At 41.7% G+C, this 26,172-nt stretch overlaps 1 protein-coding gene across 6 annotated transcripts in view; it reads right to left on the bottom strand.

The window, feature by feature from the left end:
• Positions 1–25,264, bottom strand: part of FAM13B (family with sequence similarity 13 member B) — an 83,037-nt gene extending 57,773 nt beyond the window's left edge. For 2 of the 6 annotated variants that reach the window (XM_045999180.1, XM_045999181.1), the window contains exon 1: positions 11,115–11,403. The gene's annotated coding sequence lies outside the window, so the exon portion shown is untranslated. Of the gene's footprint in view, positions 1–11,114; positions 11,406–25,134 lie in introns of those variants that run through there. The other 4 variants (XM_045999177.1, XM_045999179.1, XM_045999176.1 and 1 more) reach the window with 4 other exon arrangements.
• Positions 25,265–26,172: the final 908 nt, after the last annotated feature.

Here is a 26,172-nt window from a genome sequence, read left to right as displayed (position 1 = left end):
TAAGAGTAGCATCTGCCAAGATAAACCTTCGTTTTCATGTGAAAAAGTTCTACATTCAGAATGAACAGAAAAGGGGCACCGGGTGGCTCAGTGGGTTAAGCCTCTGCCTTAGGCTCAGGTCATGATCTCAGGGTCCTGAGATCAAACCCCACCGGGCTTTCTGCTCAGCAGATAGCCTGCTTCCCCCTATCTCTCTCTGCCTGCCTCTCTATTTGTGATCTCTGTCTGCCAAATAAATAAAATCTTTAAAAAAATAAAAAAGAACAGAAAGGAACAAGAAAATTCACTTATGCCTTAAATGCTTTTGACAAAATAGTATACAATTCACACAGAAAAATTTAAAAGAGCTACCTCAATAATTGCTAAACCCCCCCCCTCAAAAGCAAAGAAAAAAAAAAAATCCCTATTACTAGTTTACTATGAGGAAGGAAAAAGCCAACAGGGAGCTGGGCCTCAATAAAGGTGGTAAACTTTGGGAAAAGAGATTTAAGTTTTTAGACAATTACACTGTCTGACTCTAAGTCAGCAAACCAAATCTTAAGGTAAATAAATTGACCCCTGCTCCATATATTCAGGTTTTCATTAGCAAGCTCTAAACATTTCATCAATGCAAAGGAAAAGGCACCTCTTCATTCAAAAGGTACCACCTTCATTCAAAGTCAACAAAGACAGCTCTATGAAGGTTCTCAAAATGCTAAATCAGTGGTTCCTTTAGGATCTGAATAAACTGACAAGACGTTAATTTGTCTGAAACCCTTAACGCTATACCAAATAAACAGAAAGGCCAAACCAATGTCTCAAGAGCACATAAAGTTACCTGTCATAAGTTCATAGATGCTATTTTGATCTGGGAAAACACCAAGTCTATTAAATCTATTATTAAATTCATACTGACAATGCCACTAAGTATTACAGGATAAAACAGAATTCAGGATTAGAAGTATTTTAAATAAAAGAGCTATAACACTCCAAAGTTTAGGAACTTCTTTACCTTAAAAAAACAGAAAAAAAAGAGTATGAAGTACATCTTGTGACAATTTTTACCCTTATGCCTGTGGACTTGTTCATCTGAATGCACTTTAACATACTACTAGAGGGTGCGCTCTTCCTCCATGTCATTCCACAAAACTACAATGAACAATGGAATCAAGCCTGATTTTTAAGACTACGGTTGTCAAATTAAGATACAAGATATAGCACATATATTTCAAAGACTAAAACACACTAAATGTAAACCATTTTACCTTGAGACAGTTTATTACTCTTCTATTTAACACATTCAGGCAAAAATTGGTTGCCTCTGGAGATAAGCTACTGGTAAATAGCCTGGTTCATTTTGAAAAACTCTCAAAAGGGTTTCATGACCATAGTCAATTATTTTATAACCTCCAAACATGATTTCAAGCAATTCCAATCAAAACAAAGTAATAAGGCCAGAGGGAGATAAAATCCCTTGTAACTAAGTCCCCTCATCTATTCTCCTCACTGATCTCCTCAAGACTAAAATCTAACCCAAATCCCCACTTGGACAAAATTCCTTAATCTTTTTCCACTGCCTAGAGTCTTGGACTCCAAATTTTTGATCAGGAAAAAGTGATGAACTCACCCTTCACTTTTGCACTGTATGCATATTTCTAAACTAGAGTAGTAAATAACATACTAGCATATTATATATAATAAACACATAAAAATCATTTTAAGACTAAAAAATATATAAAAACAAATTTGGGACACCTTGGGTGGCTCAGATGGTTAAGTGTTAAACTCCTGGGTCTCAGCTCAGGTCATGATCTCAGGGTTGTGAGATCCAGCCCTATCGGTGCAGTCAGCCTGGGATTGTTTCCCCCTTTCTCACCCTTCTTGTCCCCCCCCTCACTCTTGGGGTCTCTCTCTCAAATAAGTAAAATCTTCAGAAAGCAAAACAAAAACAAAAACAAAAAATAAAAAACCATAAATTCTACTACTACTGCTACACACACACACACACACACACTTAATAATCCTGTCCTTCCGTAGTGCGAGCATCTCATGACATCAAAAAGCAAACCAATTACAAAATGGGCAGGGGACCTGGATAGACATTTTCTAATGAAGGCATCCTGTCAGCCAGACATGAAAAGATGCATAACATCAGTCTACCCAGGGAAATGTAAATCAAAACCACTATGAGGTACTACCTCGCACCTCTCAGAATGGCTAGTATCAAAAAGAAATAACAAGTGTTGGCAAGTATGTCGAGAAAAGGGAACCCTCTTGCACTGTTGGGAAAGTAAACTTGTGCAGCTGCTATGAGAAACAGTACAGAAGTACCTGAAAAAATTAAATACAGAAATACCATACAATCAAGTAATTCCACTTATGAGTAATTATCCAAAGAAAATGAAAACACTATTCTGAAAAGATACATGCATCCCAATGCTAACTGCAGCATTATATACAGTAGCCAAGATATGGAAGCAAACTAAGTGTCCATCAATTAATGAATGGATAAAGAAGATGTGGTATATACAGACAATGATATTATTCATCCATAAAAAAGAATGAGATCTTGCCATTTGTGATGACATATATGGACCCAGAGGATATTACACTAAGTGAAATAAATCAGAGGGAAAGACAAATACCACGTAATTTCCCTTGAATGTAGAATCTAAAAAACAAAACAAACAAAAACTAGAAACAGACTCAAACACAGAGAATAAAATGGCAGTTGCCAGAGGAAAGGGCAGTGGGGAGAGACACAAAATAGGTGAAGGGTACTGAGAGGTACAAAATTCCAGTTATAAAATAAAAAGTCACAGAGAAAAGTATACCACAGGGAATACAGTCAATAATAATCTGGTAACTCTATATGATAACAGATGGTAACTGTACTTACTACAGGAGCATTTCTTAATGTATATAAATGTCAAATCACTATGTTGTACACCTGGAACTAATACAATACTATATGTCAACTACACTTATATTTAAAAATTTAAAAACACAAGTGCCAGTACCTCACTTCTGAGACCAGTGGCCTACAGCGCTGTTTCTCTAACTTCGTCTGGGGATAGGGAGGGGCTTGTTCAATATGCAGAGTACAAAGCCACAAGCCCAATCCAGCATCCATAAGAGCATGGCCTGGACCTCAAGTTTAATAAGCTCTTCAGATGATTACACTGCACAGAAAGATTTAAGAACCTCCAGCATGCAAACTAAACCCTAAACTCCATTGCATGGCCTCTAAGTACTTTACCTACCAATGAAATCTCCCTTCCTGCCACTCTTCCACCTCACTCTACTCTCCAGCAATACTTAAGTTACTTGGGGCTCACAATCCACAGTTCTCAGGCTCTACACATACCATTTTCTGTGCTTAGAGTGGTAACTCAACACCATAACCAACCACATCCCTAACCAACCCTATCCAGTTCACCAAACTTCTATTGATAAATTTGAGTCCAATTCTAATTTCCTATCAAACCTTACCTAATTTTCCAAAGCATAGAGTTCTCCTTCTCCTTTGCTCCTAATATACCATGATTGTCTTAGCAATTATGCCACAAAATTAAAGCATGTCTGTCTCTCAATAGAGAGGATCCATGAAGCTAGGAACCCTGTTGTTTCACCTTTGTAACACTAAGGGCCTTACCCAATGCCTGACACATAACTGAGGTTTTTAAAAAAAGATTTTATTTATTGGGTGCCTGGGTGGCTCAGTTGGTTAAGCGACTGCCTCCAGCTCAGGTCATGATCTTGGAGTCCAGGGATCAAGTCCTACATCAGGCTCCCTGCTCTGCAGGGAGTCTGCTTCTCCCTCTAATCCTCCCCTTGTTGTGCTCTCTTATTCTCTCTCTCTCAAATAAGTAAAATATTAAAAAACAAACAAACAAACAAACAAAAAACACCTGAGCCACCCAGGCACCTCTAAATAAATAAAACTTAAAAAATACATATACATGAGGAAAGGTATCACTTTAAATGCCTGTCTCCTGATTATAAGGTAAGCCTGTAATGTGCTAGAAGATGCCTCTCAACAGGTTCCCTTTCCCACAAGCACTCCAGTGTCCCTGGTCCACTAATGTAGCATAATTTTCCATTAAGTCAAAGTGACTATCAGCTAAATTAGCTCTTCACACTAAGTACCAGCAGAGTAAGTGACCCTTTTTTAAAAATAGCACAATTTAGGGGCGCCTGGGTGGCTCGGTGGGTTAAAGCCTCTGCCTTCGGCTCAGATCATGATCCCAGGGTCCTGGGATCGAGCCCCGCCTCTCTGCTCAGCAGTGAGCCTGCTTCCTCCTCTCTCTCTGCCTGCCTCTCTGCCTACTTGTCTGTTGTCTGTCAAATAAATAAATAAAATCTTAAAAAAAAAAAAAGCACAATTTAAAAGGTGACAAAAAATATCTGAGAAGGCATATATGCATTATAGAGAACACACACTGTAGACAGTTAAATGTGAACATGTAATCTCAATTTTGACAAATTTTGACTCTTGCAGACTCTATTCTAGTAATTTTTCACCTCTTTTCCACTGAAAACATGCATACCCAGCACCTACCACAAAATAATGAGCAAGGTTTTAAGAAAACAAGTTTATCACTTCTTATTGCACATTAATACAAAACTGTAACTCCCTTTTTTTAATGTAAGGGGGTACTGTGGGAAATTCTACAACCTGTTCTTGGGTCCCTTGAACTCAGGACATTTCTCTTTTTGTACAAACTTGTACTGAAACTGCTCTAGAGAAGAAAGAAAGAAAGAAAGAAAGAAAGAAAGAAAGAAAGAAAGAAAGAAAGAAAAGAAAGAAAACAAAACTAGCACATGAACAAAAAAAAGCATTTAATACACTTATTTTTGTATGAGTCTTCCCCAGTAGATTATCAAACTGGAGCAAAAAATACGACTTTTCCTTTGTTTCCTCAGTTGTGAACACTAAACAAAAAGTACAACTCCAATATATGAACTGATGCTATCATTTCTGGTGTACTTTCCAGTTCACCTTCCAAAAGAATCCTCACAGTCATCCTGTCTGCGATAAGTGGGACAAATCACCATTCCCTCTCTCAGAATAGAAACATAATAAAATCTCAGAAAGCTAAAGAAACTAGTTCAAAGTCACTGCTAGTGACTAGAAATAAGACTGTTATCTTTTACGTGGATGCTCTTTTGGGCAACAATGACTGCAATCATCACTGAAAACTTTGTTTAAAATTCCAGTGAAGGGGCGCCTGGGTGGCTCAGTGGTTTAAGCTGCTGCCTTCAGCTCAGGTCATGATCTCGGGGTCCTGGGATCGAGTCCCGCGTCGGGCTCTCTGCTTGGCGGGGAGCCTGCTTCCTCCTCTCTCTCTCTGCCTGCTTCTCTCCCTACTTGTGATCTCTGTCAAATAAATAAATAAAATTTAAAAAAAAAAAATAAATAAATAAATAAAATTCCAGTGAAATATATGAAGACATACAGGAGGTAATTTATAAAACATTTAAACCTTCTGTACCTGCTATTAAAAAATCATTATTCAAATACTACCATATTCCTTAGAAGAAAAAAGTTTCCCTTTTGAAATTAAAAGTTTCAAAAGTGATTCTACAATCAAACATAATATGGTCTGCTTTTCCTGTAAAAACTCTCATCTTTGATTCTAAATTTGACTTCCTTTGCCTTTCCAAACTTCTACTTTTACCCTCCAAGCATAAAAGAGCAGCCTGATAAAGAAAAGCAAAAATAGAGATTTTAAGAATAAGTAAACAGGGGTGCCTGGGTGGCTCAGTCATTAGGTATCTGCCTTTGGCTCAGGTCACAATCCCAGGTCCTGTGACTGAGCCCCGCAGTGGGCTCCTTGCTTGGCTGGAAGCCTGCTTCTCCCTCTCCCACTTCCCCAGCTTGTGTTCCCTCTCTGGCTGTCTCTCTGTCAAATAAATAAATAAAATCTTTAAAAAAAAAAAAAAAAGTAAGTAAATGGCTCAATGTTTTCTGTTTTTCTATTTCTAAAAAGGACAATAACTTGAAAGACATTCCTCTGAAAATTGTTTAAAATCAAAGAGATATGAATTATTGTGCATCATATACAAAAGGAAAAGAAAATATACACTAGAGGGCATCCAGGTGGCTGAGCTTCCGCCTTTGGTTCAGGTCGTGATCCCTGAGTCCTGGGATCCATCCGCCATCAGGCTCCTCTCTTGGCAAGGAGCCTGCTTTTCCCTCTGCCTGCCACTCCCCTGGCTTGTGTGCTCTCCCTCCCTCTCTCCTTCCCTCCCTCTCTCTGACAAATAGATAATAAAATCTTTTTTAAAAGAAAATACACACTATAGCTAAGTAATAACTTAGCAGAAAAGACTGGAGTATTTCCCTCTAACAGAAATCCATTAAATTTCATTAAGTTATCCTATTAATCCTCATTTTCCTCAATCTATGACTTTTACACATTCTGGTTCATCTACCTAAAACACACATCCCACTTCATACTACTCATCTTCAGCTCTTACTCAAGTACTATTCTTTTTTTTTTTTTTAAAGATTTTTTTATTTATTTATTTGACAGAGAGGGAGATCACAAGTAGGCAGAGAGGAAGGCAGAGAGAGAGGAGGAAGCAGGCTCCCCGCGGAGCAGAGAGCCCGATGCGGGGCTCGATCCCAGGACCCTGAGATCATGACCTGAGCCGAAGGCAGCGGCTTAATCCACTGAGCCACCCAGGCGCCCCTCAAGTACTATTCTTAGAGGGGCTTTCTCCAACCTATTCAATCTAATATCTCCCCGTTAAATTCTCTCAAGGCATATCATTCCTTGGCTCCAAAGCATTCGTCATTTTTAGTATATAATTCTTTCAGTGTTTTAATGTTTATTTCCCCCAAGAGAGTATAAGCTTCATGAAGTATGCTGGTGGATTGTTTAAAAAATAATAATAATAACTTTATTAAGGTATAATTTATATACCACAAAATTCACTCTTTTCAAGTGTACAATTCAACAATACCTAGTAAATTTGCAAAATTATACAACTGTCACCAAGTAACTGCTTGTTAACTTTGGAATTTAGAAGGAGATAAATATTTGGTGAATGAATAAATGAATCTGATAATGAGTTATTCTTATAACCCCATAACTACTACTATGTATTCGGTATACCACATGATTTCGTGGCAAAACTGCCTTTATTCCATTCCATCCCATTCCAAATATCCTTCCTTATTTCCATTTCCAGTCAAAGTCAACTCTTCTATAAGGCCCCAAATTGAACCTACTCACATACTAGCCTACTGCCTCGCTTGGGCAACACTGACTCACTCAGGTCAAGTTCATGTGTGCATACTATAATGCCTTTTTCTCTACCAAGTAATCTCCTCCTCTGCCCCTAGCCATATTAATAAAACACTCAATAAAACAAAGGAAAGTTTAGAAGCAGTTATGTTACTCACTGATGAAGAGAGCGTCTTTATTTAATGGATGTACCTTTGTAATATTGAAATGATGGAAATAAGTTCTTGGTACTGACATACATCTTAGTTGGGCTCTAAATACAGAGTGACCTACCATATAACTGGAATCCTTTTTCAGATATCATCAGTCCCTTTGTTGTTTATCCATGTATAAAACACAGATTTTCTAGTTCTATTTTTTAACTTCAGTATTTCACTCACTTTTAGAACAGCTTTTCAGATAAAAGATTTAATTCATAAAATAACTTTAAAAAGCTACTTTCAGAGGGTCAGGGGTGGGAGGTTGGGGGAACAGGTGGTGGGTAATAGGGAGGGCACGTTTTGCATGGAGCACTGGGTGTTGTGCAAAAACAATGAATACTGTTACGCTGAAAAAAATAAATAAAATGGGAAAAACAAACAAACAAACAACAAAAAAGCTACTTTCAAATAATCTTTTTTTATTTTTTTTTATTTTTTTAAAGATTTTATTATTCATTTGACAGACAGAGATCACAAGTAGGCAGAGAGGCAGGCAGAGAGAGAGAGGATGGGAAGCAGGCTCCCCGCTGAGCAGAGAGCCCTATGCGGGACTCGATCCCAGGACCCTGAGATCATGACCTGAGCTGAAGGCAGAGGCTTTAACCCACTGAGCCACCCAGGCGCCCCTCAAATAATCTTTTTTTAAAGTAACAACAAAGAAACAAAAACAACCCAAAAATGAGCAAAGGACGTGAACAGACCTTTCTCCAAAGATACACAAATGAAAAAAAGATGTTCAACATCTTTATGTCTTAAGGAAATGAAAATCAAAACCACAATGAAATATCAGCTCACCTCCATTAAGATGGCTATTAATAAAAAAATCAACCAACCAACCAACCAGACCAAAAAAAGAAAAGAAAAGAATAACTGTTGGGAGAGGATGTGGAGAAAATGGAATCCTTGTGCTTTGCTAACAGGAATGCAAAATGGTACAGCAGCCCTAGAAAACAGTTTGGACATTCCCCAAAAAGTTAAACATAGAATTACCACATGATGCAGCAATTCCACTGCTAGATACATACCCAAAGGAATAAAAAGCAGGGCCTCAAACAGATATTTGTACACAAACATTCACAGAGACATTATTCGCAACAGTCAAAACCTGTGTTAAAAAGAGACAACAGGGCACCTAGGTGGCTCAGTGGGTTAAGCCTCTGCTTTCGGCTTGGGTCATGATCTCAGGGTCCTGGGATCGAGTCCCCCATCGGGCTCTCTGCTCGTCAGGGAGCCTGCTTCCTCCTTTCTCTCTCTGCCTACCTCTCTGCCTACTTGTGATCTCTCTGTCAAATAAATAAATAAAAATCTTTAAAAAAATAAAAAAAAAAAAAGAGAGAGAGACAACAGGGGTCACCTGGCAGGCTCAGTCAATAGAACATGCAACTTTTGACCTTGGGGGTGTAAATTCAAGCCCCACACTGAGCATGGAGCCTACTAAAAAAAAAAGAGAGAAACAGACAGGCAATGGGTCCAAAATGGGAGTCACCTAGACTAAACCCACATCACCAAACTAAGACTTAGTATCTACCTAACTGCCTCCCCCAAGAATGTAATCTTAACCAGTCAGTCTGGAATTTCCTGGTCAGCACTAGTGAGGTAATCTGCCTGATAGACTCAGGCTGTCCACCAAAATACAGTGACCTGCCTGAAACAACCCACTCTTTGCTAATAACTTCCTTGTCCTGCCTCCTTCTGCCTATAAAAGCCTTCCATTTTGTACAGCTTCTCAGAGCTCCTTTCGATCTGCTGGATGGGATGCCGCCTGATTCATGAATAGTTGAATAAAGACAGTAAGACTGTTAAAATTTATTCAACCGAATTTCGTTTAACAGGGAAAAACAATCCAAATGTCCATCAACAGATGAATATACAAAATGTTGCATACACATACAATGGAATTCAGCCTTAAAAGGGAAGTAAATTCTCATACAGGCTGTAATACAGATGAACCATGAAAACATGCTAAATGAAATAAGCCAAACACAAAAAGACAAACACATTCCATCTACTTGAAGTACCAAGAACAGGCAAATTTATAGAGACAGAAAATAGAATAAAGGTTATCAGGGGCTAGCTGTAAAAGGGAATGCGGACTTACTGTCTACAGAGTCTCTGGGAAGATTAAAAAAAAAGTTCCATAAATATTAGATAGTGGTAAAAAAAAAATTAGATAGTGGTAATGGCTGCACAACATTGTAATTGTACTTAATCCCGTTAACTTGTTCATTTTAAAATTGTTAAAATTGTAAATTTTGTTATGTATTATTTACCACAATCTTTTCCAAGCATAGCTACAGTAATTCCTATTATATTCCTCAATATTAAAGTTAGTGTACAATGAAGGAAAAGTCATACACACACGAGAGGTTATTCATAAATGACAATAAAAACAGCTTCATTTTACTGCTGAGCGAAAAGTCACAAGTCACAATGCATTCATTTCAGCCATTTTCTGTCCTAAATCAATGGCATTCTAATAAAAAACATACTGTAACATTTACTTCACTCTGAAGAATTTTATGACACTGCAATAGGCCTTTCTACATCTTTCTAAGGACTTGTGTCAAAAATCCCTAACTGGTGACACCATTAAATTGGAGAAAATACTGCCCTAATTTTAAAAGCAGCACAGATTAATAAAGGAGCTCCCAATGGACACAAAAATAGTACCCGTCCAATTTCATCAACAAGTAATTAGTAAGTGCACAGTACCTGTGAGAAACCCAGGCCAAGAATGGCCACTGTACTTGCAAAAAGCAAAGTTGAAAACAGAGCCTCACATTAACTCAGAAAGTCATGACTTCAAACTATCATTTAATGTCTGCCTTTAAAAGTGCATCCCAGTTATTTAACGTCCATAGTATGCCGTCATTTTTAAATTATCACCTCCTTGAAGGGAAAATGCCCAACTTGAGGTACTTTTTTCGATGATTAGACGGCATAATGCAGAACCGAATAAAATTCTGCAACTGCCTTTCTAAAACTGTTTGATTTTTAATTGATTACAAACAAAAGTTCACCTATTTCTCACTTGTCAAGCATGCCAGCCGATTCAATTTCCTACACCCTTATCTCGGAAAGCAGTCGCCTCACGTGAAACTTAATGCTGTACCCCTCTGGCCTGCGTATTCAAAGTGCATTCTAGACAAGTCCCGAATGTACCAATTTTGGCTATATTCTCTGAGCGATTTAAGGAAGTCAGCAACCACTCGTCTCACGTGATCTTAAAAAGGGGCGCAGTGGAGCCCAGATTAAACCACACTTTTTTTTTGGCATCAACTTTACCGACCAGCATCAAGGAAGTGGGCAGGAAAGTGGCGCAGTCTGGTGTTCAGAGGAGTCTAGCAAGCGCGTGGGTTGCTGTGCCTTGGACTTTGGGGGAGCTAAGAGGTAAAAAAGGCACACCCGCTCACACGCATTGCAGCGGCTGAAAAATCGAAGACTGCCACACCCCCCAGCAGCGCGGGCACGGTTTCATCGCATAAAGCTCGAGCAGAAAGGGGGCCCGCTCTACGTACTAGCCCATATTCAGGGCGCTCCCCGCAACCCGGGCACCCCGATGTGCAACGCCCTTGAGCACCGAACGGGTGGGACTAGGCGCTGGGGGGCGCAGAGGGGGAGAGCCGCGGCGGGGGCGACTCGCGCATGCGCAAATAAGGGCACCCGCCCGTTCACCTACCGTTGGAACCGCGACGCCCCGTTCCCCGGCCGCGGCCGCTTCTCCAGGACCTGCGGCGACGGCAGTAGAGCGAGAACTAAGGCCCCAGGTGGCTCCGCGGCCGGCGAGCCTCCTCCTGTAACGGCCGCTGGCAGGACGCTAAAGCGACGGCTGTGGCGCGGGGCCAGCCCGGTAAGCTACCCCCGGATGCCCCCGGCGGTGGCGGCGGCAAAGATGCAGAAGAGGGGGCAGGAGCGGCGACTGAAGAAGCAGTGGCTGAGGCGCAGACCCTCCCTAACGGCGAGCGGGAGGAGAGCGGAGGGCGGAGGGCGGGCGGAGGCCGGGCCGGACGTGACGTGCATGGGAGGGGGCGGGGCGGGCCCGCAGGAGGAGGCGGGGCGTCCGCGCCCAGGGAGGGCGGTCCTCAAAGCCCCTGGCGGCGGCGGAGTAGTCCTGCTCTTCCCGCCCCAAACATGGGTCCCTGACTTAGGGTGCGAGAACCCGGCGTGGGCCAAAAGGAGGTGTTAGGGGTCCAGAGGAGGTTGGAAAGGAGAAAATTCGGAAGGGGACGTAGGAGGGATAAAGAGTAAATCTAGAAGACCGTGGTCTCCTGGTCTCTGCAGAGTGGGCCGGGCCCTCCTGCAAGGCTAGGAAAACACAGGTGCCCTTATCCAGGTGAGGAGTACGGAGACCGACAGCCTCCAGACAGGAAGAAGCGATGACTCACGTTCCCATTCCCAGCGTTGGGGGGTCAGAAGGGGGATCTTGCCCGCCCTCCACCCTTTCTCTTAATCTAAGGACAAGACCTACATTCCAGAAAGAACATATATGCCTCATAGTGCGGAACATAGTGCGGAAACCGTCTGGGAATATGAGTCGTGTTCACAGGGAGTTTCCTATACTAAAACCATAGGTTCAAAGGCAGAGCTGAAAGGAGGCATAAAGAATAAGGAGCCCTCTTAGCCTAGGGAGTCGGTACTTGCTTGCATAGCCACCCAGATCGACCCTGCAGCTCCCATGTGCTCACAAAGGTGTGAATATTCAGCCAACCTCTTCTTTCCTTTAGTGTATTAAGGGCTTTGAGATGTTCCATTGACTAAAACGCAGTGTTGTGTTTTTGGACTCCTTGATGGCTGGTAAATCCACACCTGCACAAAGAACTCTGGGTGTCTGTAAAAATATAAATGCCCACAGTTTGGTTGTCTCCTGCCTTCCTGGGAGCAAGTCAGTAACCCAGAAAATGCCAAACAAGAACCCTCATAGAACTTGGGATGAGATTTTTTTTTTAAAAAGAAAAGAAAGTCACCCTGTGAGATGATCTGTTAATGTGTTACAGAGGCCAGGGTAGCTCCCAAATTTCATCAAAGAGTAAAAACTTCAGTGTCACATGCCCAGCTGATGCTGTCATAAAAGAAGGGTGGGGTCCATCAAGAGCCTAGAACCAGCAGAATCTGAGTAAGAATGTATTGTGGGCTCCCCCTGTGTCCAGGAGAGAGGCTACTGATTGCAATGACCAGGATCCCTAGCTATTATCAGGACAGGTAAAAACTGAATTCAAACTCACTCTCTCACTCAACAAATACTCACTGAATGCTTACTGTGTTCTATCCTCTCTGCATTCATCAGCAAATAAGATCTCTGCCCTTATTGAGTTTATATACTAGCAAACTTAAATTCTGGATATCCTTTAAGAACATGCAAGGACCCATGCTCTGATTCTATACCCGTGAAGTAGTCTTCCCATCACTTTAAGGGTCTCAAGTAAATAAACCCACTAAGAAACAATTGTCCAAGGCACATGACTAGCACTAAATGCACGTCAGTGTTATACTTCTGTTCACTGGGTTGAATTATCAAGGTGTTACATCAAAAAAAAAAAAAAAGTTGTCCGTCTTAATTTCACAGAGCCTGATTAAGCTTACGTGAGGTAAAATGTCAGTTTCTGAATCTTGCCAAATGGAGGACCAGACAGGCCCCAGTTTTATAGCAGCCCAATCGAGATGCAGCCTAGGTGTTCAGCCTTGCATCTTTCTTTAAACATCTTAAATAGAAGATTTACCTGTGGTTCCATACTTGAAGAACAGAAGGGGACACGATTGCTTCTAAAGCGTAATCATAAGCTAGTAAAACTTAGAGTAAATCATTAGAGTTAAAAACCTTCCTGTACCTGCCCCACCTGTGCAACACAGGCTCTTGTTGACATAACTGACTGTAATAGATACATTGCTCTGAGTATGAAATAAGACTGTAAGCTCCCAGAGGACAGAGACTGCCTTGTATTCATGGCCCTATTCCCAAAGTATGGGTTCCCAAAAACAAAAGAGTCAATTTAATGACCATTCTCCCCTGTAAACCTCAAGAACATGTCCTTGGAAGATATCTTTTCCAGATTCCACTTTATAATATGTAACCAGTGTGATATGTGACCATATGAATCCATACAAGATTCAGGAGTGTCATTTTAAAAAACAAACAATTTTTTTAATCTTTCACCATCCCATTGAACCTGGGCAGTGGGAGTAAATCTGTTATACACTTGATTCAGACAGGTTTCATGAGTTCCATGGTCGCCCTTACAAATAGAAAATTCATAGGGTGTTTGAGAGGGGCCTGGATGGCTCAGTCAATAGACCTTAGGGTCATGAGTTTAAGTCCCATGTTGGATGTAGAGCTTACATGAAAAATAATAATAATAATAATAATAATAATAATAATAGTCCTGTGGTGTTTGAGTCAAAAAGAGTGACTCTTCCCCACCTGAGGAGGTAGCTCCCTCACTGCTTGTCCTGGCATCATGCCTGCTCTTTCTTGCACTCTCACAGCTTCCCAACCAGTGGCAAAGGGAAGGAGAGGGAGGAAAAGAAAGGGGAGTGGGAAAGTTCTTAATTTTTACTTCGATATGATGGCTTAACACTTGGGCACGGTAAATGTTTAAAAGCACCCCCTTTTACGTGATGGATACTTGTATGGTTACTTCTGAAAACAGCCCCATCCCTATTCTCTGGTGCTTTCCCACCCATAGTTGCCTTGTTCTGAGCAAAAACACTGTTTTGGCAGTTCTTTTACTCCTTCTTTCATTGGCTTGAAATCTGGAGGTCTACCTCCAACTTCTTGAATGTTGAAACCCTGTCAGATAGGATCTAAGATAGCTCTCACACTGGCTCATTTGCAAGTGACCCTGGGGCCACCGTGTCTAGTTGTTTGTGGTGAAGCACACCACACCCTAGAGAGTGCCATTCACATCATCCCAGTTGTAGATTTGCTTCTTTATTTTGACAGTTTTCCAGCAGGTGGCAGTAAAATGTTTTGTCCAAAGTAAATTAGCGTCCCAGTTTTCCAATAAATGTGGTGAAGCATCTGGATGAAAGAGAACTTCTTTCTCAGTTTAGGTTAGTGGTGGTGCTCTGTGGTCCACACCTGGTCTACGTGAGTCTCTCATGCACTTCTTGCCCAAAGAAACTGGGGAATACAGGCCAACCCTGTGCAGTTTCAGCATTCCTCTGCTCTTTTGCCAAAACAGCTGCCAGCCCTTTTCTTACCCTCTATATTTTCCAGGCAGGAATCAGACACAGGTCCACTGCACCTGTCTAACTACAACAGGCACATCTGAAGGACTCTTGAGTAGTTTCTAATGAAGGTTTCTCTCCCTCAACTTGAGGTAAAACTAAGGCAGATGTCTGGTAAGAATTCACACCATTGCAGCAACAGTCTCCAAAGAAATAATATTCTCACTTGACCTTTTGTAACTTGTAAGCATTTAGAGTTATCTACCTGATTCTGTCTAAATTTCTAGGGCGAGTCCATTTCAGAACTCACTTTAGTGAGTTTTTTGGAGGGTGGGGGCATTTGTTGGGGTGTGTGTGTGTGTGTGTGTGTGTGTGTGTGATATCCTGGTGCTTCGGTTAAAAGCAGTAGTTCTCGGGGTGCCTGGGTGGCTCAGTGGGTTAAGCCTTTGCCTTCGGCTCAGGTCATGATCCCAGGGTCCTGGGATCGAGCCCCACATCAGGCTCTCTGCTTCCTCCTCTCTCTCCCTGCCTGCTTCTCTGCCTACTTGTGATCTCTGTCTGTCAAATAAATGAATAAAATCTTAAAACAAAAACAAAAAACAGTAGTTCTCAACCAAGGATAATTTTTGTGGCCATCTGGAGACCCTTCTATGGGCTATTGGTGCTACTGGCACCCAGCAGGAGAAGTGCTATTGGCATCTAGCAGGTAGAGGTCAAGGACACTGCTAAATGGCCTATGATGCATAAGACAGACCTCCCCACAAAAATTACCGGCTGAAAATGTAACATCTTGTGACAAATACAATTTCTACACTTTAGAGTCACTGTAAGTAAAAAAAAAAAAAAAACCCTCAAGATTACATGACTCTTTTCTTCCTTTTGCCTCCAACTATTTTGCCTATAGATGTAGAAGTTACATTTTCACATATACTAAGCATCAAAAACAGCATTTCAGATAGCTGTTTGGCCAGGATGAAAAGTAAGTAGTGTTGCTAAGACTCCCTCTGAAGGTGAAGCCTGCCAGAAGAATTATTATTTCAGGTGAAATTTTTTAGGTATTTCTTTAAAGGTGACTTTTATAGCCTGGGAAAACAAAACACCTTACCCAGCTTCTGTGAGGAGAGGCTTTCGGCCCCCTCAGAAGTAAAGTCATGAGTCAAATCACTATAGAAGAAATATCAGTTTACTGCAACCCCAAAACCCATTCTAGGTGCTGGGAGGACTTCAGCATGTCTGCCTGCCCCGGGTCACCCATGTCACTGGGATGAGACCGAAGTTGGGAGCAGCTCTCTGTCTCTGTAGTGCTTCACAGTGGACACCCTCGTTATTCACGGAGGATGCAAACAGACCTCCCCCTCAACCCCGCGGGTGGAATATTTCGATTGACTTCAGCTCTTCTAGATGTAGCAGGATGTTGGACCTTTCTCTTGTGCCTTCAGTAAGGAAACTTTATTTAAGTGTCTCCTCAACCTTACTGATCTCATATCTGGCCAAGGCTATTAGAAGACTACCACAGAGATTAACTTTTGTTCACTCAAGGCTGCTGTTATCTTTTTAAATACAGTGTTCATAAGAAGCTGGAGGCATAGTATCCAGCAAGAGCCATAAGACATATCCCATTCCCACCCATCCTATCACTTAAAAGGTAAAAGAGCCACAACAAACATCCAATACTTAGGAATGACCAACCTGGAATAAGAACACTGAACTTATAATAAGAAAACTTGTATTCAGGGAGCACCTGGGTGGCTCAGTGGGTTAAAGCCTCTGCCTCTGGCTCAGGTCATGATCCCAGGGTCCTGGGACGGAGCCCCACATCGGGCTCTCTGCTCAGCAGGGAGCCTGCTTCCCCCTCTCTCTCTGCCTGCCTCTCTTCCTTCTTGTGATTTCTGTCTGTCAAATAAATAAATAAAATCTTAAAAAAAAAGAAAAAACTTGTATTCGAGTTCTAGCCCTTTCACTTAGTAGCCATGTGACTGATCAAGGTACTTAACCTAAATGCACTTAGAGTCCCTGTTGATCAAAGAGGAAAAACCATATTGAAATGAATTGGTATGCATAAAAGTGGCTCATAAGCTGGATACTACTTTTTTTTTTCCGCTCTTCTCTCCTGTGCCACTTCAGAGACCTAAAGAAGTCTCCGGAGATGTTTTGCCACCATCTGGGTTTTTACTGTTAGCAGTGAGCCCCATGTGGAATTCTTCCTTGGCAGAAGTTGCTAAATACTTGTAAACTTATTTTTAAGTGAAAACCAACAACCATTCAGAGCCCCCAAACTCTTGGTGCTCTTTTTAAGATATTCTGAACCTTGTGAATTGTAATACATAGGAGCGTACCTCCTCCCTAATTAGGAAGCATATTTACACTGCCCACTTATAAAAGACCTACATAGAGACAAGGATGGGAAACATATGCAGTTTTGTGTGCAAGAAAAACTACTGTGCGAGAAAAACTACTGCACAGGACACAATGTTGTAACTCACTGGATTCCCACAAAGCCATAAAATGCTATCAAAGTCAATCAAACTCTACTAATTTTTTTCCCAAAGTATGCATGTGTTTGGGAAAAAGGAAAGGACTAAAAACACCACAAAATTAAAATTTTCTCGTAAAGAAGGAACTCACCATGAGAGAGTGGTATTGCTGACGCTTCTGAGGAAGGCAGTGGAATCTGCCTGGGCCACTTTCCCCAGGACCATTGTACCAGCATGCAAGAATGCATGCTCGTCATAAACAAAAAAAATATTACTCGCTGTAAAGAGAAGAAACTGTTCCAGGGTGTACAAATCCCACGCCAACATCCAAAATAATGGCGAATACTGTTCTGATCTTACCAACCCCAAGTAACCTTTGAGCCATTTATTTATTCAACACAGATTTCTTGAGCAACTATTACAGGTCAGACACAGTGTTAGGGGATATGATCGTGATCTCTGCCCTGAAAAATCTTCATCTTACATATCTCTGGAATAGAATGTTTCTGGAATAGCTAACATAATATTCATTTCAGCTTCCATATTCACTCACACAGCTACTGGTACCATCCAGTTTGGGGAGCTAGAACAATTGACAGTAACGCTCATCTTTGCCAAGTCCACATTTTTGGCCTGATCGCTCGGAATTCAGTGTACAACAATAATATAAGCCAATGAGATCATTAGCTATAACACCAAATTGTTTGGGGGGGGCACCTGGGGAGCTCAGTTGGTCAAGCATCTGCCTTCGGCTCAGGTTGTGATCTCAGGGTCCTGGGATTGAGCCCCGCATCAGGCTCTCTGTTCAATGCGGAGCCTGCTTCTCCCTCTGCCCTTCCTCCCTGCTTGTGCTCTCTCTCAAATAAATAAACAAAATCTTTATTTAAAAAAAAAAGACTAAGTTGTTTTGGCTTCTTGATTAAATTCCTATAGCCAACTAGGTATTTTTTCCACAATCAGAACGCTTATTGTTTAAAAGGGCGGGGGGGGCACCTGGGTGGCTCAGTGGGTTAAAGCCTCTGCCTTTGGCTCAGGTCATGATCTCAGGTTCCTGGGATCGAGCCCCGCATCAGGCTCTCTGCTCACCGGGGAGCCTGCTTCCTCCTCTCTCTCTGCCTGCCTCTCTGCCTAGTTGTGATCTCTGTCTGTCAAATAAATAAATAAATTCTTAAAAAAATAAAAAATAAAAAAATAAAAGGGGGGGAGTGTTTTCTGGCCTGCTTATTTGGAAGAGCATGTGACTCTCAATCTCAAGGTTGTGGATTCGAGCCCCACATTGGAAGAAGAATTTACCCAAAAAAAAAAGAAAGAAAGAAAGAAAAAAGATATCCCTTCTCTTCCCCCCTCCCTAAAGCCATGTAAGGGAAAGTTATAAAGTGCTCAGAGATTCAGTGAAAGTATGACGCTCACAAAACCATGGGCACTCTGCTAGCCAGGTAGGAAAAAGAAATCCAGAAATCCAGGCGGGAGTATCTTGCCATTCTCCATACCTTTCCTCTTCCCCAGAAACCTTAGGCTTTTGGATCTTCCTACCATTTGACCAGCCAGACTCCTCAGACTCTTTTGGTTAGGGCCACACTGTCTCTGGTAAACTAACAATTGAAATGCAACCATATTTTTGCCAAATATTTGCACCTGACTGCTCTTTTCCACTGAAGACAAGGGAATATAATGATTTACAGAAGCACCTAGTGTTTTTCCAGTCCCCAAGCTCATCAGCAGAGAAACTGAAGTATGTAGGCATACACTCTTATTTGGGTCTTTTGTAGTGACAGAAACCAAACTGTACACAGGAGAGAAGTAGTACAGTTATTTAGCATGGGTCTCATCACCCGCTCAGAGTATGGCACTGCCTGTATCCTAAATGAGTGTCTTACCAAAAACTAGTACCATAAAACACTTGTTGAAAACTAAATGGCCCTTAACGTAACCGAATTTGTCATCTTTTAACAAGGTTTTCCTACTGGTTTCTTCCTGTCTGCTTTACGTCTATTATTTTCCTCCACATGGAATACTTGGATACATCTCACTCACGGGTGCACTTAAAAATACTTATTGAGCACCTAGTATGTACCAGGCACTGTGCCAAGTGCTACAGACATAGCAGTGAACACACTAGATGTGATTCCTGCCTTGTGGGGAGCACAGTGTAATATGTCAACAGGTCTAAGTCCAGTTTAAGTGTCCTAAGTATCACTTTATGGACAGCTGCTGTGACCTCATGTAGGACAGATAAGGCATCCGTTTTCTCTGGGCCTCAGACATCTTGCCCATATTTCACACTGGAAATTCATCCCTAAAGGGCTACATCCTCAACAGGAGAAGACGAAAAAAAGCCTAACCGACCAAAGAAAAGGGTAAGGAAAACTGAATGTCTCCACTGCAATTGAAGAGGGAGTAGAGAAAAAGAAAACTCTCCTCTGAGATTTCCTAAACAAGTTTTACAAGTATATTGAGGGAAGAAGAATTTCACACTACCTGTGGGAACCAGAAAACCTTGAGCTGAAATTATAAAGGTGATCACTTCAGTGCCCACAGGCACCCTGCATAACCAAAAGTAAAAATCCTCTCTGGAGGGGCACCTGGGTGGCTCAGTAGGTTAAGTGTCTGCCTTGGGCTCAGGTCATGATCCCAGAGAGTCTGCTTCTCCCTCTCTCTCTGCCCCTCCCCTCTGCTCGGTGCTCACTTGCTCTCTCTCTCTCTCTCTCAAATAAAAAAATAAATATTTTAAAAGGCCGGGGGGGGGGGGCTGGAATAAGGAGCTTCAGAATAATACCAGCAATGACTATTCTAGTAACTATTCTAGTTATCAGATATGGAATATAAATAAAGTATATATGTGACACTGTGATCTAACATGAAATACATATTTGGTCTCTTTCCTAGTTCATGGCACAGACCTCCCAAAACCCTTGTCATTTCCTGAGTAATAGGGATAAAAGGAGTGTATTTCGTTATTCCTAACAAGTCCTTTTTTCCATCACACCTGAGCTTATGCTAATCAGTTGACTTAGAGTGGGGGCCCTAGATAGCCTCAGCTGGGGCCGATGCCAGAAAGACCAAATGATAAGAGGGTTAGAACTTGGCAGCCCCACCTCTGACCTCCTGGGAAGGAAAGAAGAAACTGGAGAGTATAAGCTCTATAAAAACTTGAACAACAAGATTTGATGAGCTTCTGGGTTGGTGAATGCATCCATGAGCTCTGACAGTGGTATATCCCAGATGCCTCAGAGACAGAGTTTCTTGAGCTTAGGACCCTTCTGCACCTTGCCCTAAATACCTCTTCATCTGCCTTTTCATTTGTATCCATTATAATATCCTTTATAGGGGTGCCTGGGTGGCTCAGTCGTTGGGCATCTGCCTTTGGCTGGGGTCATGATGCTGAGGTCCTGGAATCGAGCCCCACATTGGGCTCCCTGCTTGGTGGGGAGCCTACTTCTCCCTCTCCTGCTCCTCCTGCTTGTGTTCCTTCTCTCTCTCTCTGTCAAATAAAATCTTTTTTTTTTTAATTGGCTTTTCTGAACAGTTCATGAATCGGGCAGCATCCCATCTAGCAAACAGACAGGAGCTCTCAGTTCAATATGGAAGGTTTTTATAGGCAGAAGCAGGATAGGACAAGGAAGTTAAAAGCATGGATTATTTCAGGCAAAATTACCTTCTCTTAGGAAAAGGCTGGGGGTTTTACCAGACAGATTACCTCCCTAGTGCTGACTAGGAAATTCCACATTGACCATTTTAAAATTCCTCTCCTGGCAGAGGCTGAAAATGCAGTTACATTAGGTATTAAGTCTTGGTGGGGCTACACACAGGTGACTCCATGGACCTGTTGCTTCTTTTTAACAATGTTAAAGAAAAACGAGAGAATAATCTAAAATTCAGTATAATTGTTACTTCTAGTGGAGGGTATAGAGCATATAAATGGGATCCCCCCCAAGAACAGGGCTGCACTAGCCTGCAAGTGACCTCTATGGGAACTAGAAAAGGAACTGTCCTTTGGGCAGATGAATTAGAAAATGATAGCCCAGAGGACCTATAGCCTGGCCACGGGTGGGGCCTTTGTACCCAAGGAAAAGTCCCCATAGTCCAAGAAATGTTCCCAACCTTGGCTAGGACCTTCGTGGAGTGCCCAACTTATACCATGGTGTTGGCAGTCCCACCAAGGGACTACAGGGTTTCTACAATATTCTTTTTTTTTAATATTTTATTTATTTGACAGAGAGAAATCACAACTAGGCAGAGAGGCAGGCAGAGAGAGAGGAGGAAGCAGGCTCCCTGCGGAGCAGAGAGCCTGATGCGGGGCTTGATCCCAGGACCCTGGGATCATGACCTGAGCTGAAGGCAGAGGCTTTAACCCACTGAGCCACCCAGGCACCCCTCTTTTTTTTTTTTTAAGATTTATTTATTTATTTATTTGACAGACAGAGATCACAAGTAGACAGAGAGACAGACAGGGGGGGGGGAAGCAGGCTCCCCGCTGAGCAGAGAGCCTGATGTGGGGCTCGATCCCAGGACCCTGAGACCATGACCTGAGCTGAAGAGGTCAGAGGCTTAACCCCCTGAGTCACCCAGGCACCCCTAATATTCTTTTTTTTAAGATTTTATTTATTTATTTGACAGAGAGAGACACAGCAAGAGAGGGAATACAAGCAGAAGGAATGGGAGAGGGAGAAGCAGACTCCCCGCTGAGCAGGGAACCCGATGTGGGGCTCGATCCCAGGACCCTGGGATCATGACCCAAGCCAAAGGCAGATACTTAACAACCGAGCCACCTAGGTGCCCCTATAATATTCTTGAAAAAGCTGGGTAGAGGGTACATGGGGTTTGTTTTTCATCATAATTATCCTTCTAACTATATATATATATATACACACACATATATATATATATGTATTATATACTCTTCTATTGGTACTAATCATAGTTTGGGGGGGTTCTTTTTTCTTTTTTTTATTAACATATAATGTATTATTGCTCCAGGGGTACAGGTCTGTGAATTGCCAGGCTTACCCACTTCACAGCACTCACCATAGAACATACCCTCCCCAATGTCCATAACCCAACCACACTCTCCCTACCACCCTAACCCCAGCAACCCTGTTTGTTTTGTGAGATTAAGAGTCTCCCTCCTGATCCCATCTTGTTTCATTTTTTCCTTCTCTACCCCCCAAGCTCCCCACATTGCCTCTCTTTGATCACAGTCTTTAAAATGTTAAAATACTCAGCTATGTGATGAAATGTGTACCATTCTATCCCATTGCCAGTACATGAGCACCAATCTTGCTCTGTGTACAATCTAAAAATCAGGGAGATTTGAAGGATATGAGAGTGATGGTTTTGTTAAATATATATATATTTTTAATTTCAGGTATATTTTATTTTTATTATTATTTTTTAAGCCATCTCTACACCCAACATGGGGTTTGAACTCACCACCCCAAGATCAAGAGTTGTATACTCTACTGACTGAGTCAGCCATGTGCCCCTAGAGTGATGCTTTTCTTATCTCCATATAAGCTCTTTTCAGATTTGGGGCAAATTATCCATAAGCAGGAAAACAGGATTCCCCTTCTTTCAGCCCCAATCCCTATCTTAAGTAAGAGGTATTGTCTGTGTTCTCACCCATATACTGTACACAGTGGTACGAGCTAAATGTGAAACCATAGAGAAATTAGTGGGCACCTATAATCCAAGGACACTCCCTGAAGAAAAATTTCATTATTAGAGATCTGGTATGTCTGATAAAATCTGACATGCTGACCTGAGAGGAAGCAAGCAGACAGTTGAACTAAGAACGTTCTATTCCAGCCTAGAACTCTTGGATGCTGAGATAATACAACTCTAGGATCGCCTTGACTCTTTCAAAGAAGCCCAGAACATTCGCTTTGCTTTGCCTCACCTCGCCTTGCTCCTCTTCTCTCCTCTCCTCTCCCTTTCCCTTTCCTTTTTCCTTCCTTTCCGTTTCCTTTCCTTTTCCCTTTCCCTTCCTTTCATTTTTAACAGAGCACAGAGCACCTTGGAAAGGACAGCAGGCTACTAAAACACCTCTCCTTTATTCCCATGCAGTCCTGCTATTTTCAGAAGGGATCACTTGGGTTTACTGATCCATTAGTCCAAGCCTCAAACCATGGAGAGGAAGTTTTGCTACTTAAATACAAGTTTTTTCCACACTTCCAGACCTAAAAAAGGCATGGCTTTACTCAGCTGTAATGTTGGATCTAGACAAATATTAAACTCACATGGTGGCTGAGAGATTTTCTAATTCACACTGCCACCCTTTTTTTTTTTAATTGTTTTTCCGGGCCCCTGGGTGGCTCAGTTAAGCATCTGTGTTTGGATCAGGTCATGATCCCAGGGACCAAACCCTGCCTCAGGCTCCCTGCTCAGCTGGAGTCTATTCCTCCCTCTTTATCTGCCTCCCCCCAACACACACACTGATGCTCTCTTGACTGTGCTCTCTCAAATAAAATCTTTAAAAACAAAAAATAAAAATTGGGGCACCTGGGTGGCTTGGTGGGTTAAGCCTCTGCATTACGCTCAGGTCATGATCTCAGTGTCCTGGGATGGAGCCCTGCATCAGGCTCTCTGCTCAGCAGGGAGCCTGCGTCCCCCTCTCTCCGCCTGTCTCTCTGCCTAATTGTGATCTCTCTCTCTCTCTCTGTCAAATAAATAAATAAAATCTTAAATAAATAAGTAATAAAAATAAATAAAATTGTTTTTTCAAATGTAAAATAATACATAATTACTGGGAAAACAAAAAAATTAGAAGAATCAAGAATAAAAAGTAAAATTCTCTCTTTACCCTCTAATCTTACTCCCCTCCCCACGAGTAAATTTTATGAAGTATATCCTCCCACACCTCTTTCCATACATTTATATAATACACACACTCACACAATTGCTTTTCTTGACAAAAATGGGATCATACTATGATATTCTATAGTATACTTTTTACACACACTACTCCATAGAAATGTGTCCTTTTAGTAAATTGTTTCCAGTTTTCTTCATTAAAAACAATAGTGAAAAAATTCTTTTACCAAAAAAAAAGTAGAATACAAGACCTACATAAGCCACACAATAAAATTCTTTTACAAAGGAAAAACAAAAGCAATGGAATAAATGTATATTCATGTATATATTTGTGTATAACAGATTCCTAGAAACAAAATTGTTGATTTGAAGAGTAACACATTTAAATTTGGTAGATACTACCAACTTCCTTCAGAAGATTTCTAAGGAGATGCCTATTTGCTTAAACTTTCCCCAACAATGGATATTATGTGTATTTTTATTTTTTGCCAATTTGATGAGCAAAAACAATGGTGCACATTATTTAACTTGCATTTCCCTAATTACAAGCAGAGTTAAAAATATGCTTCCTTGCCTGTTGTATTTCTTATTCCGTGAATTATCTATCCAACTCCATGGCCTATTTTTCTGCTTGCGACTTTCTCATTTTGATCATAAACATAGTTAATATATTTCAACCACTTGGCTGTGTGCCAGACATTGCACTAGATCTTGAAAATAAAGTTTGTCTTAAAACAACCCATGTTGCAGATGGGAAGTACAAGAAACATACAGAGATGCGATTCATAGCCTGGTCTTTTTTACTTTTGAGGCTGCCCTTGCTCTATTATGTCACTTTATCAAGAAGCCTCATTTTAGGGCCACCTGGCTGGTTCATTCAGTAGAGTATGCAACTCTTGATCTCAGCAGTCTCACAAGCGTTCAAGCTCCACATTGGGTGGGGAGACTACTTAAAAAAAAAAAAAAGAGGGGTGCCTGTGTGGTTCAGTGGGTTAAGCCTCTGCCTTTGGCTCAGGTCATGATCTCAGGGTCCTGGGACCTCAGGGTCCTAGGCGGAATCCCACATTGGGCTCTCTGCTCAGCAGGGAGCTTGCTTCCCCCCCTCCCTCTTTCTGCCTGCCTCTCTGCGTATTTGTGATCTCTGTCAAATAAATAAATAAAATCTAAAAAAAAAAAAAAAAGAACGAAAGAAGGAAAGGCAGACCAGCCTCATTTTACCCAAATGTGGAAACCCAAAGGGAAATGACTCACCCAAACACAGCCTCATAGCCAGATGCCCATCTCAATGTAGACCACCGGTGGACTTTTCACCATCCTGGTCTTCCCAGAAAACAATGTTGAAAAATGCCAAAGACAGTTTAGGCAAACATTTCAGATTTGCCTACCTATTATCTGTGTTCTTAGAAATAGAGAACCAGTACAAAGTACAAGGGTCAAAGATAAATAGAAACACCAAGAAACACAGAGACCTTGGCCCCATTTCACCCATATCACAGTCAAAGAAGAGGACCGATGGGCCTTCAAGTCAGATTTAGGGAGTAAAATGGTTTCTAGTTACTTCCCAACACCTACCTGCCAAACTGCAAATTTTTTTATTTTTTTATTTTTTAAGACTTTATTTATTGAAGAGAGAGTGAGAGAGAGAGGCGGGAGGGCCAGAGGGAAAGAGGGAGATTCCCAAGCCGATACCATGCTGAGCACGGAGCCTGGCATGGGGCTTGATCCCTTGACCCTGGGATCATGACCTGAGCCAAAACCAAGAGTCCAATGCTCAACCAGCAGTGCCACCCAGGCAGCCCTTCAGCTTCAGAGTTTTTAAAAAAAAAATTGGGGGTACCTGGGTGGTGCAGTGAGTTAAGTGTCCAACTCTTTGACTCAGGTCCTGATCTCAGGGTTGTGAGATGGAGTCCTGCATTGGGCTCCAAGCTCAGTGCGGAGTCTGCTAAAGTTTCTCTCTCCCTCTCCCTCTACCCCTATCCATGCACTCTCTCTCTCTCTCTCTCTCAATCTGTCCATGTCTAAAATAAATAAATAAATCTTTTTTTTTTAAGATTTTTATTTATTTATTTGACAGAGAAAGATCACAAGCAGGCAGAGAGGCAGGCAGAGAGAGAGGAGGAAGCAGGCTCCCTGCCGAGCAGAGAGCCGGATATGGGACTCGATCCCAGGACCCTGGGATCATGACCTGAGCCAAAGGCAGCGGCTTAACCCACTGAGCCACCCAGGCGCCCATAAATAAATCTTTTTAAAAAAACACAAAAAGTCTGAAACTGAATGAACTATTAATCA

This window comes from Meles meles, chromosome 3 (genome assembly GCF_922984935.1).
Source record: "Meles meles chromosome 3, mMelMel3.1 paternal haplotype, whole genome shotgun sequence".
Taxonomy (NCBI): domain Eukaryota; kingdom Metazoa; phylum Chordata; class Mammalia; order Carnivora; family Mustelidae; genus Meles; species Meles meles.
This window is presented reverse-complemented; position numbering and strand designations above follow the sequence as displayed.